Source organism: Ptychodera flava, chromosome 15, assembly GCF_041260155.1.
Source record: "Ptychodera flava strain L36383 chromosome 15, AS_Pfla_20210202, whole genome shotgun sequence".
Taxonomy (NCBI): Eukaryota; Metazoa; Hemichordata; class Enteropneusta; family Ptychoderidae; genus Ptychodera; species Ptychodera flava.
The window spans coordinates 28,808,958-28,822,228 of record NC_091942.1 but is presented as its reverse complement, the minus strand read 5'-3'; the positions used below and the strand labels follow the sequence as shown (position 1 = coordinate 28,822,228).

Below are 13,271 nucleotides of genomic sequence, written 5' to 3'. Positions count from 1 at the left end.
GGGGTGACATGAAAGATAGTTGCTCTTTTGCATATTTAATGAACTTTCCTAATTAGGGATATATATCTGATTTGACACGATCAAACTTGACCAAACTTGCTACATGTATTGAAGGTACTACGATACAATATTAATGAAAGTCATTTAGCATTTTCTCTTCAGCCAATTCCTAATTTGCATATTTAATGAACTTTCCTAATTAGGGATATATATCTGAATTAACTTGACCAAAGTTAACAAAACTTGCTACATATATTGAAGATACTATGATACAACATTATTGAAAGTCATTAAGCATTTTTACTTCAGCCAATTCCTAATTTACATATTTAATGAACTTTGCTAATTAGGGATATATATCTGAATTGACTGGACCAAAGTTGATGAACCTTGCTATATACATTAAAGATACTATGATACAACATTATTGTAGGTCATAAAGCATTTTTTCTTTAGCCAATTCCTAATTTGCATATTCAGTGATCTTTTCTAATTACGGATATGTACTGGGATTTACTTGATCAAAGTTGGCAAAACATGCTATGTACCTTGATGATTATACCAGGTTAAAACAATATCTAAAGTCATTTCACATTTTCATGTCAGCTATAAATTAAATTTATAATTTGCATAGCTAATGAGATTTCACAGTTAGGCATATATGGCTTAAAGGACTTGGCCAAAGATAATTACATTTGCTATATAAAGTGGTGATACAATGATAGAAGTCAAAGAACTTCAATATTTGTATTTCAGCAAATTACATATTTTTATACTTCATGAACTTTTAGAATTAATCGGCGGTGAATATTGTTCATTATACTGATCATATTACTTTCAATGAAGTTGCAAACATGTGGCAAAGGTTCAAATTTACATATAATGCAATATTTAATGAAACACGTGAGCATTTTCAGTTCATATCTGGTTCCATGAGGGAGTGGACATGATGCCATCCGTCACAGGGAGTGGATATGACCATCGACGCCTTTTTTTACGTCCATGGTATGGCTATGACAGACGCGAACCAGCAGATACACCCAAACTTGAGCATTACGCTGAGGCTAGGCGAGTTACCGTAATTGCCTGCATTCTGGCAGAACATTCAATTTTACAGCCCCAAGAGTACATTTTTCCTATCCCTAATATACGCTGTAAATTACAATAGGCCTGTAATTGCTTCTTACACAACATGGTTATAATAGGAGGTGTATTCCAGGGTATTGCAGTGAAATTTCAATTGTTCACGCTGGTAAATATCTATAGTGTTTAAAGTTTCACTCTCTGTGGCCAATATAAATCAATGGATCAATGAATAAATATATATACAATAGTAGGTATTATAATACGCCCTGTCCAAACTCTATATGGGATTCAATAATTGACGGTCACGTGGTATGCATAATTTTGACGCTGATACGTACGCGTGCAAACAGCAATTTACAATTCAACAGATACTGAAACTGTTAGCCAATCAAAAGTACGGAAAAACTGTTGACCTAGGAAGTTTGAATGTACCGTCTATGCACACACATCCTAGAACGCGGGAAGAAGTTGGCAGTGTCGTCTGCAACTGAGACGAATGATGAAAGCTTAGGAGCTTTCCGGCGACAAGATTGGATGACTTGTGTTACACAATATGTCTTGACTGGCCATATTTGGGTAACAACTTACGTTTGTTTTCCCTGTGGCCTGATCAAATAGACTGTTTTGGCGACTCTCGAGCCCTCGGGCAACAAACCTGTGTCGTTACCCGTGTAGCAAGTCAGTGTGTGTATACTATTTCAGAAAGTCTATCGAAAGGACTTTTCGTGCGAAAATGTCATTTGAACATCCCTGTGTAGACGTGACTGCACGCTCGAAGCCGGACAGCATGCAAGCCTTCAGTTTTTTTGTCGACAGTTAAGCTTACATCCGAAGTTGCAGTATAAAACAGGAAACATATGCAACAATACCAGTCATGCGCGCAGTAGTCGAACTAGGTGTTTTTCAACATTAGAAGTCTATTTCGGTTTGAACTTCCAGCAAGCAAAATATCTAATATTTCTAGGCAGTCTTAATATCATAGACAAGACTAACCTGGTTCCAGTAACCGTGCTCAAGTTTTGTTTGTAAAGAACTTGCATTTAGCATTGTTTGTTTCTGGCTTTCTTGATTTCAAACTGACAACGCAATCTTTGGAATATCGTGTTTTATTGATACGTGGTACCCAGTAAGATGTTCTGCGGGTCGTTTTCGTGACGTCATAATTTAAAATATAATCTCATTTATTGGTTGTTTCATCTGAAGCTTACAATTTTGAGACATCATACATAACTTGATAATATTCCCTAAACACCTCTATAGAGATTTGTTTTTAAAAGATATCTCTTAAGCGGGCAACTCTAAAACCATTTTGTTTTATCACTGCATAACAGTATCAATAAATAATTTACAAATAAAGTTACCTTTAGACGTGCTCAGTATTTATTGCCAAAAGAGTTGTTTGGTTTTCTCGAAAAGAATTTTCTTTCCTTTTAAATTGATGGAAACTCTACGAATGCTTAAGAATGGCGGAATTATGAGAAAGATTATATCACTCAAATCTGCTTCAACTTTGTTCCCTTGGCAACAAGACAAGACCCACATACATCTCGCGTCGGGAAAATTCTAGGAAAGACGTCACCGATATATACCTTGTGTACAATGGTGTCGGATATACCGTGCAATATTAAAGAGACAGTTACATGCCACTGGTGGTGAATTCAACCCGTGTATGAGGTGTTGTTACCCTGGTCCAGGCACCCTAAATTCGTACATTATTTACCCCTGTGGGCCAGACACCTTAGATCACGAAAGGACAGCATATTAATCCTAGAAGAGTGGGCCCGCTAATCTTTCGCGACTGACCATGTTCAAAGCTGTTACGTTCATCCCCCGATTTTCCGTAAACAGGTCCACACTCCCCACTGATAACAATGGTCGTGGGTCAAACCATTATGGTGAAGGGGTTAAAGCATTGACTCTATGATTAAAGGGACAGTAGCTGTAACTTTTGATGAAATTATCATTGTCTTTGTTATGGGAGACAAGTCCATTTTCTCTCATCTGTCTCGTGATAAAACTGAAATACAAGGTAAATGTGTTAGCCCTTCCAACATGAGGCTTTGATTTCAATATTGATTACTCGCATTTCAATATAATTTCTGACATAGAACAAGAAAGTAATAGAATAGCCAACAGAGCTTGAATGAAGATGTTGTATATTTCATCGATTAAATGAAAACAAAATCCCAAGATGACATAACATTTGTCTAGTTTCCTTCTAATGCCGCTTTGTCGTGTTTACTGATACAATACGTGATGGTCAGTGATGGGATCAAGATTACATTGCGGCATTCGCTCCCATTTGTAAACTAATTTTAATGAAATTTCATAGCCATTGCTTTGCTATACGGTATTTGCACAAGTTATTTTGAGTTTTGCCTCGCCTCCGTGGACCCGGCTTTATTAAACCGGGCAGAGCGGGTTGTTGATAGAGCAACCTCGTTGACGAAAAAAAAACGAGAAAAAAAGAAATGTTTGGAGAGGACCGTGGCTTCGGTTTCATACAACAAATTCAGCCTCCCACACTCACCTCGCTAATGTGTGATCGTTTAAAACTATACCGAGAGCATAAGGCAGCTTGATATATTGTCGATAAAAACGTTTCACACCACAACCCACGCCAACGAAGTATATTTCATAAGGTGACAGTAGTCTGGTAGAAAGAAAGAAAGAAAGAAAGAAAGAAAGAAAGAAAGAAAGAAAGAACATTAAAGTGGATATAAAGGAGGTTAACACTTCTAAAAGCTTCCGCCACCCAAGAAGTAAGGACAGACTCGAACCGACTTCCAGGAGTCTCCCCTTTCTTACCCACACAACCCGGTTGCTGTCAGCCCCTTAATTATACTATATATCATAAACTTCCCATCACAGATGTAGTTAACCTTTGTGAGATAGTGCGGAACGAATGTGTAATTCCACTTTACTACGATTGCAGGAAAAAAGACGGAAAACGATTCAGGATGTGACACTGTTTTCAATTACTCCCCGCATACTCCATTGGTATATACTCATTAGGGAAGGATGTTCAAATGGTATAGTCCGTCTTCTCTGGATCCGAATTAATTCCTGTCTCCAGATACAAATACGAATCGATGGACAGAGGGAACACAGGAGGTTCACCCACTTTGTGTATGGATTGTGTGCGCCTGGCAAACCTAGGAAGCACGTTCGGAAAGATTTTTTTTTCAGTTAACTTTCACTGATTATCTATGTTTTAGTATGTAGTCGAGTGTGCGACAACAGCGATGTTTTTGAGGAGATTCCCCACGTAGGAATTGTTAGCCTTTATTGCATGGAACAGAGAGCAATAGACGATTTATTAAAACACGAGAGACAGTCCCTTATGGGTGTCTAAGTACTATCTGCCCTTGCTTCCGATGTTCAGATCATCGACCTAGCGGAATACGACCTCCTTGTTTACGATAATGCTCTGCATTTTACTTTCGTCAATTCTTGATCGTTGCATATTGTACGCCCTCGATTATGGTGAACTTATATTTTTTCTTTGACTCTCCCTAGTTGATTGTTCGCGATATAATTTATTCATAATGCCCCATTTAGTTTAAAATGATTAGACTAAATTAAAATGAAAGGCTAACCCATTAAAGACGCATTAGGCCAGATTCTGTGTATTCTGCAGCCTGCTTCTAGTTTTGCCTTTAACGCTACTTAGTTACAGTTGCACAAAGCAGATATAATAGATATGTTCTACTGTGCAAACGGATCTGGTTGATAATCAGCCATTCTATTTTATTCATTTAAATGATTGAAAATTGCCTAGTTTCGTGGTATTGACTTAGATGAATCGTGCAAAATACTAGAACTTACAAAGTCTTTCCGAAATGGGTGCACTAATTTGGTAATATTATAAGTGCGATTATTCATGATATTGTAGTATTTCCATAGGTATCTTTTGCCTAATCCATACTTCAATGACTCGTTTTACCCAAAACTCCAAGTTTTTTTTATACATGTAGGCCTATCTATCTATCTATCTATCTATCTATCTATCTATCTATATATATATATATATATATATATATATATATATATATATATATATATATATATATATATATATATATAATACGACACTGGTTCTCAGGCTTAGTACTTTCATAACAATCTCCGGGAGATCTACTGACCAGTCAGACACGACGAAGATGAGTCCAATTTGATTCAATCAGATAGTGCTACCTGCAGCTGCCTCACTGTCAATCACGAAGTGATAAAATTAAATTACGATGGCGCGATATATAACCTCGAGATGTTAAAACCAATCAAATAAGCATTCAGAAACAAAAACAAATGCAATTACTTTCAACCATATATGCGAATACATGTCCGATATGTAACATTGGTAATACCTACATGACCACCCAGTCAAACTGCCTTGTTTCAATGTACAAAATATTCTGGAGATAAATACGATTCTCCACATGTTGTTATATTCTGGAGTCGGTATATCATTCTCTGTCATATCAAAGTATTGTACTGGTAAGTCTGTAACCACGATAAAGATGTGGCTTATCATAACTTTTACAAGACAAGCAGAATCTAAATGAAAAGTTCCCAGCATGCTCTGGTTGAAGTTCGGCAAACCACAGGTGCAAGCTAAGTTTTTTAAAAAAAATAGGAATCTGTTTCAAGGATATCATTTTGTGCACTTTTTCTACGGAAATATATGTGAAAGTGTAAAGCTTTTCTTGAAAGTAAACCCAAGTGGCAATTTAGTACAGAATTTAGTGAATATACATGACATATATTGATTAAAGAGAACATAAAACTTTAATGGTAGTTTTTGTACGCTTCGCACCTTGGACTTTTACTAGACTGAGACTCCAAAAGTGGCCGCTATTTCCCGCCAAACCGTCAAGTACTCGCTCTACAAAGCATTAACAAAGCGAATTCTGCGAGATCTGTACGACATTTCCTCCAAAAAAGCTCACACTTCGGGATGATTTACTTGTTACAAAAGTTTGTAATGAACTTCGCAGATTCACAGGCAAAACGGCAAAGCACTACAGCTGAACTCATGTGATTCATTTGTTCACGAATAAACTGATAAACAGTTGACTGTTGGATCTGAGAGACGTGCTGTAAAATGCATGAACGGGCACTTGTAATTATTCACATTTATAAGTACAACCACGTCGCGAGAAGTCGTAGTCAGAAAATTTCAGGACATGTAATACCTAATCAATGCTCATTTGCGCCTCGACAGTGTCATCATTATCAAGATAGTCTGAGACCATTCTTCTTAATCTACCTGACGAAAATCGAATGGTATTTGGAACTGTTTTAGTCACCGGTAATTGTACACGATGCTTAAAGATTGCAAACTGACAAACATTCAGAAAGAATTTCAGTTGCTACCTCCAGTTGACATTGCTACGGCCCCACTGCTGCCAACTTGGCAACTACTGTCACTGTCGACTCTTGTTACAGTCAGTGCGCTTCGATGCATTGCTTCTGAACTGTACCCATGGTAAGCCAAAGTCGCCAGTGTGCCAAGTTATGGCCGGAGTTACATGCCCTGCCGAACTAGTCGAACAGTCTTCAGGTCTCGGTCACGTCAACTTACGCCCTTCTAATATGTGCTGTATTGTTTCAGTACAATTTGTGCAATGGAGGTCTAAGAACAGTTTTAATAATGTGTTTGTCGCTGTGTGCTTACTACTACAACCCAATGCTCAAGCTTTCCTTACATTTCCTTAACTTTCGAAAGGTTCAACTTTTGTTTACTTAAGTCGATGTAAAACCTGTATGAGTTTTAACAAAACGAAATATATAAAAAATATTGTACATGCAACATGATTGCCTTACACATTGAGTTGTGGTGCTGATCTGAAATCCTCTGTATTTAATTTTGATTCGTCACAAGGATTAAGACGCGAGTTCGAATCATAATTTTTGGTTTAACGCCCGGTTTATAGTTGCCCAGTAACATCTGCATAACCGTATACTGTGTGTCAAGTAGGTGACAAACTGAGTAAAGTGACCGTTCCAGCCATGTTCTCTCATCAGTTGTTCCTCGATGAGTCTCTCAACGAATTGCCCCCGTGTGACTAATTGCAGTCCACGTCATGTGACCTATGAGTCACGTTGCAGTGAACTGCTTCGGGGAAGAAGGTACAATGAAACGCAGAACGTCAACAGCCTTTGTGTTCAAATGTTCAATGGCTCGTGTGCACTCTTATCTTATTCAAAATTGATACCGACTTTCATATCGATTCATCGATCAAATGTTGTCAACAGATGATAAAAGAAAGGAAACGGGCTTTTATTCCTAGATGAAAATGAACGACCGTTTACCTGTTCCGTTCCGTGTGATACAAAGGGGTCATTGAAAGTACATACGCCCATCCAGCAAAGCCCTGCAGAGACACACACGGATACTAGTGCATATATATATTGATAATTACCTAGACACATAACGCACACAGATAGATACAAACATACGTTAACTTTCAAAATCTATAATTTTTGAATCAACATTGTTTGTGTGTTTTTTTAATCCATCATCAAACAGGCGAAATGTAGAATTTCAATTAAAGGATGAAACACCCGCTACCCATTAGCAAAATTAGTACTGTGCTCAAGGCCACAACACCAGAGTCTAAGTCTCGTACCCAGCATCCTCCGCTGGTTAGGCCTTTACCCTAACTACTGCCACGCGCCTGCCTACGGTAACTCCGTCTGATTGGAAAACAGGCCTTCACCGTTTGCACATGGTTCGGTGACGGTAAATAACTGTTTGCTAATTTATTCACGGCATCACCATGACATTGCCGATCAACCTTTTCATGTGAATTCGTATAAACATTTATTATGGCTGTGTATTTGCATAGTTTTGTAAACTTACATAATTGCTTTATTAAAACGGGTTAAACTAAAAGGTGCTAATCAATTATTAAAAGTGTCTATGTATGATTAATTAAACGCTGGTCATTCCGACAAGGCTCCCTCTTTCACAGACAAGGAGTATTTTTTTTTTCTTCTTGTCTGTGTCTATTTATGCCAGGCATTGTACTTGTAAGGGCTCTGTAAAAAGACTTTAAATAATCAATCATTAAAACGTCTTCGTTGCTGATCTCAATCATGCTTTCTAAGAAAGATAATGAAGTCTGTCATTTTTTGGATGGTCTGGTGGAAATACTTTTCCGGATGATGTTCACGGCGAATATTCCATAGTACAGCTATACTACCGTTAAATGCGCAGACAATCGTGCAGTGCGCGTTGCGCATCCGGTGTATATTACGCATACACGTAACACACCTTCGGTGAAAATTGATGAAGTGTAGCCACGACATGTTATCTTCGTCAGGGAACTGGTCAGATGTTGTGTCGTTGTTGGGTAGGTGTCAAGAGTATCCGGTTGGATTGCAAATTGCGCACAATATGAGTCAAGTCCGTTCGTGGGCGCAGAGGAGACAGTTTCCTTGGCGATTTATTTGAGAGTAGCCTAAGCGTAAATTGTTTGTGAAAGGGCCAGTAGCTGTAACGCTTGATCTTATTTTTTCGTTTCTAGTCTCTATAGAATGTTGAGATACTCAGTATTCAGCTTGTCAACTTAGCCGGTACACGTGTATACTGCAATTGGTATTGTTGACAAGTGATTTCTGGGCCGGGAGAGAATTCAACAGTTACGGTACCTTTTACACGTATAGTTGCTGTGTTGATAATCTAAAAAGTAGGTGCTTCAACATGCTTTTGGAGTAGAACAAAAATAGTGGGGAAAACATAAAAATTACAGTTACTGTCCCTTTAAGGTTTTTTAAAGAAAAGTTTGTTCTTGATTTGGTAAGAGAATGGTTGAAAGCTTCATTAAGGGGCTGGACAGAAATTACAGTGGGGGAGGGCCGGTGGTTCTTTAAATCACAGTGCGCGAAAAATAGTGACCCTTCAAAAGTGTTTGCAAGAGAACAAGCGACCCTTCCCATTTTCATGCTCAAAAAACAGTGACCCCTTCTGCGTTTCACAGTCCATATCAATCTTAATCAACATATTTGACCTTTGAACTTTTAACTTTTTCAAATAATCACCTTTATGCGAGGTTTCAAGTAATCCTATGAAAAAGAAATCTCAGTGCAAAATAAGTAATTTTATCAGCTACTTAGCTATTAATAATCAGAAGGGACAATAGCTGTTATGTTTACCTTCATTTATAGGTTGGCTTGTCTAGAAATTTATTTCAGCCTAAAAGTCAATATTTAACAACATATACATATAAATACACAGATATAGCAAGTTTTGTAGGGGAATATGTTAAATACTTAACTCTAGACAACAATGAGAGTGAAATAACACTTTTGGGTGAAATACCAACATCTTATTTGTTGTTCACGTCTGCACTTTTATAGAACCCATTCTAATCACGTACATTCATATCAATTGTCAAACATCTGTAAATTCACAAATATTGCCAGTTTTGTACTGGGAAAAAATTATGCATAGCTCTCTCATAGACTGACGAGTGTAGTGAATCAACATTTTCGATGAAATGTAAAAAATCAAATTTCTTGTACACACATGCACTTTTTACCTCCAACTTCAAGTGAAGTACACTAACATAAAGTATTGAACACAATATCAATGTTAAGTTATAGCTTGTTTTGTAGTAGACCCCCATGTGTTATCTTTGATATTTTTGAGCAAAACACTATATCTGTCACATCTTGCACTCATGTAGTTGTGAAAAATGGTGACCCTCTTAATAGGCATATTGCGTGAACTCCATGACCCTTAAAAATGCCCGCGGGGAAAATGGCGACCTCCGACTCCAAAAACAAACCACGAACCCTCCCCCTGTAATTTCCGTCCAGTCCCCAAGGAAGGTTTGAGCAATGCAGACTACATTAAGAAAGCAGGATTAATAAATCCATCTTGAAGCTGCAATTTTTACCTTGCATCACGGACTTAAAACTGTGCACTTCCACTTTAGGAAGTTGTTACACTTAATAATTCAAGTTCTTCCTTTCTGGTGTGTTAGCAGCATTAAGTTCAGGTCATCAGGATCGGTTTACATAAAACATTCATAACTGTCTTTTTAAAAAATGCAAAAAAGGAAGGAAAGACTTCTCGGTCGTTTTCGGTTGAAAATTCGTAGTTTCGTGAGTGATATATGTTGAACAGTGCAAAATTAAACGCATTGCGGAATTTCCTAAAAGTTGAAGGTCAAGATTATCTTAGGAGTTCAACGAAAATATTAAATAAATATTTTTCTAGAGTGCTGTATGATGACAAACTAAAATACATTCTAGTGGACAATATCTAAGTAAGCAAAGCGAACAAAGCCTTTTTCAAGTCGCCGAAAAATTACGTGAAAAGGAAAATAAAGGCCAGGTTCACATTCAGACCCAAGGCCGTCTCTAGGCCACCCTTTGCTTATGATAAGACAAAAATATGGTCCGCGTTGACACTCTATATGAATCTCCCGCCTCTAGTCACTTATCGACCTCGCTCTAGGCCTACTGTTTGGGGTGTCAACTGGGCCTAAAGCCGGCCTAAATCGTTTACACTCACAATTTGGGCATGGACCTCAAATTGGTGTTGCCTCTGAATCCACCCCTCAGACCCAATACACATCATAGACCGGCCCAGGACCGACATCGAGCGCTCACAATTTTTTTAACCAGGTCGGACTGACAGGCTTCCCAAACACTGTTACTCTGAACGTAGTAAAATGCGTTTGTAATTTCCTATCGTCAGTCAAGAAGACAGATGCCCCGGCCCGTCTCTTAGCAACGTTCTCTAGCGTTTGCCGTGGAATACATGAAGTCGGCTGGTGCGCCTATTAAATTCCAAAAGCCTGCAACTGGGGGAGGGGGGGAGGGGGATAGTAGAAAACGAAACTTATCTCGTTTGAAAACGACTTTCTCTCTCTCTCTCTCTCTCTCTCTCTCTCTCTCTCTCTCTCTCTCTCTCTCTCTCTCTCTCTCTCTCTCTCTCTCTCTTCCGGTGTTTGTAGCTGTTTGTTGCATGCCACTAAGGTTACAATCGCCAGCCTATAGCTCCATTTCCATCTTTCATTTCCTAATGTACTCTCTTCAATTTGAGGTGGGAACATCAATTAGTTTTCTTTCACTGATGCAGGCCGAGACAATTCTATTGTATGGCGAGATACAAACACATTAGCAAACGCACAATGGAGGTCAGAAATAAAGAAAGAGAAACTAAGAGGAGGGTGATTATGTCGGTATATTAATTTAGTCTTGAGTCTATTTACAGGGACGAAATCGTTGTTTACAAATTTTCCGTGCGTTTAATTAATTTCCAAAATCAATAATGAATTCAAATAATATTCTCCATGAACAACGTCATTTTGAGTGAACCGTCTGTATGCTTAGCCTGTCTTTTTGCTACAGCTGCGATCGACTCATTAGTGTGTTCCCTGTCAGTCCAGCCTGACCTGCCTACTTACCTGGAAGCTTAGGTCGTAATTTCTAGATATAGCAGGTTAATTTGCCACTTTTGTTTAAAATATGGCGAGTTTCTCTTCAGCGTTTGAAACATTCCGTGTCGGTCTAACTCACTTTTTCTATATTTTTATCATGTACATATTTCTATTAACTATTGCGATTGAATGTAATAAGAAAGTATGCCGTGATGACTTCCTTTATATGTTCCATCCGCAAGAAGGATAAAGATACCGCTCGATAACCGCTCCTCTTTCAGCGTGTGCCATAGTTCTTACAAATATAAACGGCTTTTCAAATAATACTAAATTGTTGATACCCTAGGGCATCGACTTGGCATTTGTCCCGCGAAAAAAGCCGTCAACAGTCTTCGTAGAATACATGGCAATATATGTGCTGATAAAACTTATCAGCGAGATTTTCATTTTTGAAAGATTTGTCGGGTCTGGGAATACTAAAAGACGAATTGTCTTTTGATTGTTCAAATGGTACGTATAAAGTATGTCACTGGAAAATCATGATTATGGTATGAGCTTCACTGAACACGCGATGATCAGTGCAGTTCGCACTCCTTAGAGAAAATACCTGCCTTCTGTTTTATCCGTTCAGTGACTGGACATTCACCAGGCACTGAGTTTCCACGAACCCTGAGTTCGGATTTCGTCGGTTTTACACTTTCATTTCTCGCTATCGAATTACCATCCTGTCTGTAACTGAAATACCAGGATTATACGGGAGGATTATGTTAAGCACACAGTGCTGCTCTGAACATAAGATTATTAGTGCCGGTCGTACTTTTTAAAGAAAATATCTACATTTCTTTTTTTATCTGTTTTAGTGACTGGTGACTATTTAGGGGGTATTTACGCATTGACTGCCCACGAATCCTGGATTCCCGTGTAATATATCCACAGTTTCTTTCTTGCCGTCGTCGAATTACCATCACGATAAATCGTGGTTCAAAACCGGTCCCTTTGATTTAATTATGCAGTAGAATTATTTTGGTTGATGAAGGGAGAGTTTTGACTTATAGCCCCTCGCGCAATATTTAACTAGCGTCGAGGGCAATCTATATCGGTAAATTATTTTTTGTTTGCATCATTAGTAAGTCAAATATTGACACTGTGAGAACATCTATGCGTTGCTTACTCTCTGGAAACGTGTTGTGAAAACGCATCTGATTTTAAAAGGAGTGGGACTTCGCTGTATTGACAACCGATGGGTTGCAGGTCGTACAACGCAAACATACTCGTGACGCACTCGCAATCATCTCAGGTCTTTACGTTATTCACGCATATACAAGTGGACCAGGCCGTCCACTCACCAGTTACCAAGGCCTACCGTCGGCTCCACTCGAGTGGTATGCTATTAGACTGTATCAAAACAGCATCACAGAACGTTTGCTCCCCGTGCCAAAACGGAGAAACATATGGAGCGAGTTTGTCTTTGTACTCAAGAGAAAAGGAAGTGGATCGCTCTTTGAGTAATTGATCAACAGTTCACTGTGGCCCTCCTATTTACTCTGAAGTATATTAAACGTTCAGCATAATATTGCGTTACGTGACGAATCAGTCAAGCGTCAGTAAACTGCAATGGCTTCATTCGTCGACTGGAATACAAAATGATAAATTATGTTTTCTACTGAGAACATCACGACAATTTTTACATCGCACTCTACTGACGATATGCTTATGGTATGTAGCTCGGGATGACGAGGTACACATTTCTTAACTTAACAGTTGCAGTATTTGTACGAAAGACAGACA

At 38.4% G+C, this 13,271-nt stretch overlaps 1 protein-coding gene across 1 annotated transcript in view; it reads right to left on the bottom strand.

The window, feature by feature from the left end:
- The window catches only part of LOC139151798 (D(1C) dopamine receptor-like), a 30,990-nt gene that overhangs the window by 17,485 nt on the left and 234 nt on the right, over positions 1-13,271 (bottom strand). The window lies entirely within an intron of this gene.